Genomic DNA, 9,281 nt, shown 5'->3' with positions numbered 1-9,281 from the left:
TTTTATTCCGTCGTTTTTTAGCAGTTTTTTAGTAGTGATTGCCACTAAACATTTTGAGTGATTATTAACGGCAACTAAGGCAGCAATAGACATTCACTAGTAAAACCTATTTTTTCAACCAAAACAATATGATAATTAGTTTTCAGTTACAACCTAATTTTCTAAAATCAATAACATATACTATCAATATTAAACCAACCAATACTATTACGAAAAACACCAAAATTACTTCTCGACTCAAATCTCCTACTATACATTATTATACATTTTATGCATTTAAATATGAAATAAAAATAAAATATATAGTGTCTTCAAACTCCTCTTTGATCGATGTCATTTGTGATTTTTTAAAAAACAAGGAAGAAACAAACCCAAACTCATAATCTAATGCTAAAAATCAGTGAAAATCTTTAGTGGTGTGTAACGACCTGTTCCCGTCGTTATAGAAATGCCAAAGGGGGAAAATTTGAGTACGGAAAACTTTTTCGTAGTATTTGGATTTTTTCAACCTAATCCAGATTTGGACGAAATCGAAGTCTTTAAGGTGTAGGGAAATCTGGTAACAACCAGGTGAGTTGATTATGATTTTGATTACATGAGTAGTTATATAACTCGTTAAGGAACCCGTACGACTTTACGAAATTGAATTCGGGCGAGTAGAACTCTCGAAATCGATCTTAGCGTGAAGGGTATTTTCTGAGCGTCGTGGGTTAGAGGTGTGTTGTGAAGTGGGGATTTTGGAATTCTTTAAATAGCTCCCTGTTTCGTGCAACCCGCTTTGGCGGGGCCGCTGTAGCAGGGTGGTGGCCGTTGTGGCGGGCTCGACGCTACTTGAGGTCGTTAATAAACCCCTAAACGACCTTATTATGCACTTTTCAACTTTTAGAGCTAAAGAACGAACCCCAGGCGACTCCTACTCGTTTTTCACCATTCTTGAGGCTAAAGGTAAGCTTTTCACTCACTGAATCCATTTTTTGATCCGTAGAACGTAATAGAATGGGTGAATATTGATGGCGGAGGGTTTTGTTATAGATTCTATGGTGGAAACAACTCTAATTTGGATAATTGGGATCATGGGTTTGATCTAAGGTTCATCTAATTGTTAGTAATTCGTGGTAATTAGTGATTGTTTATTGATTCCCGTATTATATTGATTGTTTGTAGACCAAGAACAAGCGGAACGAATCCGAAAAGGGAAGGATCAAGTTTCTTAGGGTTTCAAGCTTGTTTCGAGGTAGGTGATGGTTGTGATTCTATGATTGTGTGATATATGTTTGTTCTTGCTTCATTATGATACATGTATGTATATGGATGCTGCATTATTGATCACACTTGCTGTAAATGAGATAGATGAATGATGGTTACCATGAAATCATGACTTAATTGTATGATCTTGAGGATATACTTGTTATTGTGATTGTGGTGTGTTGAATGGATCGGTTTCCACGTTCCGGCATAACTAACTTGGATCGGTTGCCACATTCCGGCATACTTATGGGATCGGTTGCCACGTTCCGGCATAAGTATTGGATCGGGTACCACGTTCCGATATGCTAACTATTTGGGTTTGGGTTCCATGAGAGGACCAATGATTTGATATAATTGTGTATCTTGAAATGTGAAGTTGTTCATTGTTCGTATATGTTGATGATATTGTATATGTTCGATATGTGCATGTGATTATATTGTTGTGATGACTTACGTATGTTGCACTTAGTGGGATAGCCATGAGATCCTACCAGTACACTGTGGTTGTGTACTGATACTGCACTTGCTCTTATTTTTGTTGAGTACAGGACATCTTCAAGCGGCTACTGATAGACCTCGCTTAGGAGATCAGTGATCGTTCAAATTCAAGGGTGAGCCAATTCTTTCGGGCTGCCATGGGTTCTCTTTCGTCTATGTCCACCATTTTTAGACTTAGACTATGTTCTAGTTAGTTGATTAGTTCATTAGATTGGGGTTGCATCCCTTCTTGTTTAGACTTGTTGAACTTTATATGTTTTGGTACATTGACTTTGAGGTTCTAGGTTATTTCTTCCGCATTGTTTAGTTCGTTGTAAGACTTTTGTTGGAGTTTATGGAACTCTCTATTTCTTGCCTTAGTTTTGGTTTAGTTGCTTGGGTTTGGTTGTAGTAGTGGTTCTCCCACCGGAGAGTTAGTGTGGGTGCCAATCACGACGGTCGGGGTCGTGACAGATGATATTTTTGCTTTTGTGGTGAATTTTGTCTCCTCTAAAGGTCTAGCTTTTTTATAGTGAATCCTAGTTGGCAATGCTTAAGTGGAAGGATTAATCTCATGTGGCTTGCCACATCATTAAGAATTTGGATTGTTAACTCTTGAGGGTATTTGTGGTCTCTTAAGATAATGACGTGGACATTTTTATCCCAAAATATAACGAAGAATATAAGTGATCTATTTCGCCTAGATTAGGAGCAATTTTGACCCTTTTCCATTTGTTTAAAGGGTTATTTTACCATGAGTGCAATAGGTTTATTTAAAAAGTTAATTTCTCATACACCATTAGTGGAATAGATTATTTTTTTTGGAAGTATCATGAGTGAAATACAATCAAAAGAGGAGGGAAAAAATATTTTTTTTATAAAAATTATTACATACAAATCATAAAAGACCTACAACTTTATGCTATATCCAACTTAATTATTTATTAAATTATTCACAAAATCATATTGAATCGTCATAATCAAGTATGTGTGTAGTCCTGGAACACGTAGACTAATAATAAGAGGGCAAATATGTTTTTGTCTTGCTCTAATTAAAAACAAAAGCACTATAATTTTTATGAGATATAAGAAAACAATTTCAGCCTTATTTATTGTTGTGTTCAAAAATAAACCAACATGTTCCATCAATATTTATTTATTGTTGAATAAATAAAGACCTGAAAGCTCCAAAACTTTCCATTTTTTCTCATTTGTAATACCCTACCAAACTTTGAAAATGAAACACTAACTGACAAAATTAAATAGATACATAATATCCCAAAGCCATTGCCGACACTTTACTTCATATAGTTAACTTTATTACGTATTTTACATGTCTGCATTATATTAATACGAAATATATAAAAAAACAAATTATTATTTAAGTACAAAAAAATAACATAAGATCATTTTTTAAGATTAAAAGTATACTTAAAGAGAAACATATCACTCATTATTAATAATTATATCAATAAATAAAAATTATATTGATATTGATGTACGAAAACACACTATAAACAATTAGATAAAGAATAAACGAACTACATTATATATGAGTATAATAATATAATATAATTATTTGTAACAAATTAACAATAACAGAAAAGATTATGATAAAGCAGAAGACGACAACCTGAAAACTGCAACAGAAGAAAACCGAAAATCATCTATCATCAGACTAACAACATGATATTTTCCCACTAAATCATTATCATGATATCAATATTTATTTCAAAATATATTTCCACATACCCTCGATGCAAACATAAAAAAAATAGTATAAACTTTAGGAATCACATACGTAGAGCCCATTTAAATTGGCTAACTAAAATATCTTGTAAGCAGAGGCGGATTCATACTTTGGAGAGGGGTGCATGTGTATCCGTTAACTTTTGAAAAAAATCATATGCATATATGTATATCTATTTTGAAAAACTGGCAGAAATTAGGATATAGTTAACAGTGCACCCATGAGAAGCATATGAGTGCCCTTGTGCTACTGGTACAAGCTAGAGATACTACCCTTGAGACCAAGGTTCGAATCTAACTATGTATATCAGTTAGATAATTATATATATGTAACTACTATGTATATGTATCAATGATTGTGTTTATATATTTGCATAAAATTTGAATTTGTATACAATTGAATCGAGTTAAAACATTTGTATTTGTATATCAAATCTCTCTCTCTCGCTTTATACAAACATAAATTATACATTGTATTTATATAATTTGTGTTCGTATAAAGCGAGAGATAAAGGCAAAAGAGAACTGGGCAGGGGAAGATTTGTATTTGTCTAATTATAAGTGTATATATATGACGAAGAGATGTATTTGTATTTGTATATACAGTCTCTCTCGCTTTATACAAAAACAAACACAATTTATACATTTGTGTTTGTATAAAGTGAGAGAGGCGGGAAGAGATGACTGAAAAAGATGAGAGTGACGATTGAGATTCCAGAGAGGGTCGAGAGGCAAATGGCAAGAAGTTTGCTGCGAATTGGAATTAAATGAAACTGTAGCTATAGCATTTATTTTGAATTAATAGTTTGTTTTGATGGACAATTTTCCCATTTTTAAATAGGAATATTACATAAGTAGGCAAATATGTGATATATATCTATAATACATCACTATAGTTCGGAAGAATTGCAATTTCTAGATATAGTTAGGATTTTGTAGCTATTTTCTCTCCCCAATTTATAGTAAATCTCTCCTCTCTTCCTCTCTCATTCGTCACTCTCCTCCCTCCCCCCCCCCCCCCCCCCTCTTTCTCTCTTTCTCTGCACTTTCGATTGCCTTTGTCCTCTATTTCTACCATATCTCCCTGACCTTTCTCCTCTTTCTCTGAATACAAATGATAACAATCAATTATACAAATACAAATCTATTCGTTGATACAACATTGATATAACATTGATACAAATGATAACAATAAATTATACAAATACAAATGTTGAACTTAATACAACATTGATACGATTGTATTCGCTGATACAATTTATTCATTGATACAAATCGTATTTCGTTAATACAATTGTATTCGATGATACGTATACACACTAATTACATATATATCATTATTCAGCAGCTATACAAATACAATCATTTGTCGTCAATGGACTGCTCCACTTGTTGCATTCTTTCGAATATTCTGTCAACAAGAATCTTTGTTCTATTTTCCATATTGGACATTTCTTGAGAGAAAATCTGCAAGAGAGTTATTTATTCCTTTAATATGTTTAATTTTAAAAGAATAAAATGTCAACAAAACCTGCCATCTATGTAATCTCTTGTACTGTGGTTCTGACGGAAGATATATATTCAATTATTTAGCAAATATACCAATACAATTCGTCTCTCTCCTCTCTCTCACTCATCTTTCTCCACCCTCTCCTAATCTCACTCGTCTCTCTCCTTCTAACATGCAGCTACAAATTATAATTAAGCAAACTATAACAATTTTGCCTAATTATATTTCTAGTCTTAGCTATTTTTAAAATTTCCTCTATTTAAATCCATTTCATTGCTTTTGAAAAGACTAATGATAGGCTCCATTTATTACTTTTGTTCTGGATCCATTTATTACATTTCTACATCAATCATTTTTTACCCTCCCAATTAAATTGATGAGCAACAAGAATCTTGCATAGCGTTATACATATCATAAGAGTCTCCCATTTAAACAATGTTTAGAATTTCAAAATTTCCTCAGAATCTTCAGAATTTTTAACTTATTAAAGCAAAGCTTCATGTTCGATGTACTTTTTATAATTTTATTTAAGTTCGTTAATATAAGTATAATAATTCCTTTTATGAATTTTCCGTATAATTTTATGTTATTTTATATAATTTATAGTTAAATATTATATATAGGTGTGTGTAGGTAGGTTTATTTAGATTTAGCTCTCTTAAATCCTCTATATAATAAAAATACAAAATGAATTTTGGTTATCATCCAAGAAAAATCACTGGGGAATTTATGTAATAAAATTATTTATTTTACTTAATTATTTATTATAATATGTCATAACTTATATACTATATCAGTATTTTTTACTTAGATTTTTTTAAAAAATCATAATTCTAGGGAGGTAAAGAAGATAGTTGATAATTAAAAAAAATAATGACAAATATTATTTAGAAAAAATATGGAAAAAATAATTAATGCATAAGTAGAGTTAGAGAAAATACATAACTAATTAACAAAATAAATTTGAAATAGAATAAATACGAAATCAAGAAATTAATCTGACATATAATTATAATCGTATACTAAGAAAAATTCTACAAAAGATAAGCTACGGATTGAACTTCATATAGAAGTGAGATGCATATTTAGTTTTAATTTCTACTACTTGCAAATTTAGATTCTAATAAAGTAGTGTCATTCGACGATAGTAAATAGCAGATTAAATCTAAGATTATGAATGATTTACAACTTCTAATTCTACTGTGATAATTAGTTTCCGTATATTAAAAATTACAAGACATTTGGTATAATTTTCATATCCTAAGTACACTTTATCTCTTACTGTTCTTATGTTTGCACAGAGATGATAAATAATTTTTAGAGTCATGGATTCCTTTAATCTAGGTCGTTGATCAGAATTTGATAGACGTCCACGATTGAATATGGGGTTTGATTTAGATGAGATGAATGGTCACGATTAAAGATGGAGGTCTTTGATAATTGGATCAGATGGGCGACAATTGAAATAAAAAAGACTATAATTGAAATAAATTGGATAAAAGAGGTTGTAATTTAAATAATTTGAAGGAAGATTAAATTAATTGCTACTTAATTAATAAAATACTACACATATTAAATAATATTTCTATAAAATAAACACACTTAAATATTATAAACATTTAAATAAATAAGTAAAATAACTTCTCCAAGTTAGCAACCAATAAATAGAATATTAACGAATATTTCCTCTGTCTCATATTAGTTGGTCAGTTGTTTGTCGGGAATGACAAACATAGTAACGAGACAGACTTCAAACTTTTAATGAAATAAGATGTTCATATTCTCATAAAACTAGTCATTCAATTTTATTTTTTATATATATATATATATAAAACTAGTCATTCAATTATATATAATTCATAATTATTTAATGTAAAAGAATCATTATATCTTATTATATAATGAAGGAGACTCCTTCAAATTAATAAAATGACAGTCATTTGTTGCAATACCATACATTGATTCCTCTTCTTAAAAATCTTGTTGATGAATAATAACTTTTATGTAACGACCTGATTCTGTCGTTAGAGAAAAGCCAATGGGGAAAGAATTGGGGTCAGAAAACTTTTTGGTAGTAACTTGGGATTTCCTAACCTAGTCCAGATTTGAACGAAATCGAAGTCAGTAAGGTCTAGGAAAATCTGGTAGCAATTGGGTGATCTAATTATGATTTTGATCACATAAGTAGATAACTAAGACGTTAAGGAATCTGTACGACTTTACGGAATTGAATTCGGGTGAGTAGAACTCCCGAAATCGATCTTAGCGTGAACGGTATTTTCTAAGCGTCGTTGGTTAAAGGTGCGTTGTGAAATGGGGGTCTTGGAATTATTAAAATAGCTCACTGGTTCCGTGCAAGCCGCTGGGGCTGGATTTCTGCCGCCAGGGCGGGGTCGCTGTAGCGGAGTATGGGTCGCTATGGCGGGCCAGAAGTGACTTAAAATCATAAATAAACCCCAAAATGTCTTTAGTCTGCACTTTTAGACTTTGAGAGCTAAAGAACGACCCCAGACGAGTTCGTGACCGTTTTTCACCGTTCTTGAGGCTAAAGGTAAGGTTTTAACTCCCCGAATCAATTTTTCGATCCGTAAACCATAGTTTCTTGGGTAATTATCATTGGAAAAAGGTTTTGATCTGAAGTTAATGGTGGAAAAACCCCTAATCTGGGTGTAGGGATCAAGGTTTGACCTAGGGTTGATATTATTGATTATGATCTGGGTAATTGGGTCTTGATTGTTGATCCTTGAGTATAAATTGTTGTATGTAGACCTAGAACAAGCGGAGAGAATCCAAAAAAAGGAAGATTCAAGTGCCATAAGGGATTCAAGCTTGGATTAGAGGTAGGTGATGGTTGTGATTTCATGTTGGTATGATATATGTTTGTAATTGCTTATTATAATGCATGTATGTATGCGAATGTTGCATTATTGATCACCCTAATCGTGAATGAGGATAATTGAATAATTGTATGCCATGAATCACCTCTTGTTGTATGATTGTGAGAATATACATTGTGATTATGATTGTGGTTTATTTAATGGATCGGGTGTTACGTTCCGACACACTAACTTGGATCGGTTTCCACGTTCCGGCATAAATATGGGATCAATTGCCACGTTCCGACATAATTATGGTATCGATTGCCATGTTCCGGCATAAGCATTGGATCGGGTACGATGAACTGGTACACTAATAGTTTAGGTGTGGGTTCCATGATAAGACCATTGAATTGTGTTGTGTATCTATATGTGTTGATTTCATTCATATCTAATGATTATTGATATTAGAAGACGGTATGTTGCTCTAAATTGATATAATTGTGATATGTGAGAATCGTGAAACTGTTCGTTGTTTGTAATAGTTGACTAATATTGTATATGTTCGGTATATGCTTGTTTTATAATGTTGTGGTTACTTGCATGTGTTTCACTTATTGGGATAGCCATGTGATCCTACCACTACACTGTGATTGTGTACTGATTCTGCACTTTCTTGTTCTTTGTTGAGTACAAGGCATCTTCAGGCGGCTATTGATATACCTCAGCTAAGTGACTATTGATCGTGACCAGATTCAAGGGTGAGCCAGTTCTTTCAGGCTGCCATGGATCTCTCTTGTTTAAGTCCATTCTTTTCGGACTCAGACTATTTCTTTAAGGTGTTTGTTTAGTTTTGGGGTTGTACCCCTTGTTCTTAGACTTATTGTTGGTAGAGTTTTAATACATTGACTTTTAGGTTCTAGGGGTTGTTCTTCCGTATTAGTTTGGTTAGTTGTTTGTTAAAACTTTGGAGTTTATGGGGACTCCATTTTTATTGACATTTAAACCTGCTTCCGTATCTTTAAATGCCTTAGTGTTCATAAAAATTGTTAGTTGGGTTATAGTTTTGGTTCTCCCACTGAAGGGTTAGTGTGGGTGCCACTCACGATGGTCTGGGTCGTGACAAAGTTGGTATCAGAGCCCTATGTTCGTTGATCTCATTATACCAAAATGAGTCTAGTAGAGTCTTGCGGAACGGTACGATGACGTCCGTACTTTTCTTCGAGATGTTATAAGACTTTAGAAAAAACTCACTTCTTTCTACTCCTTCGTGCTATGAGTTGAATCCAATTGGTATCTGGGTGATACAAATTGATATCTTTCCTCCTTCACTCTATGGTCCGAACTAGAGCAACAAAAATGGTAACACCATTACTAGCAAGAGATGATGTGTATAGACTACAGACATTTGAATAGGGTGACCATTCAGAACAAGTATCAATTGCCTCAGATAGATGACCTTTTTGACCAATTGCAAGGTG

This window comes from Solanum tuberosum, unplaced genomic scaffold (genome assembly GCF_000226075.1).
Source record: "Solanum tuberosum cultivar DM 1-3 516 R44 unplaced genomic scaffold, SolTub_3.0 scf00342, whole genome shotgun sequence".
Lineage (NCBI taxonomy): Eukaryota > Viridiplantae > Streptophyta > Magnoliopsida > Solanales > Solanaceae > Solanum > Solanum tuberosum.
Note: the sequence above shows the minus strand (reverse complement) of the source record.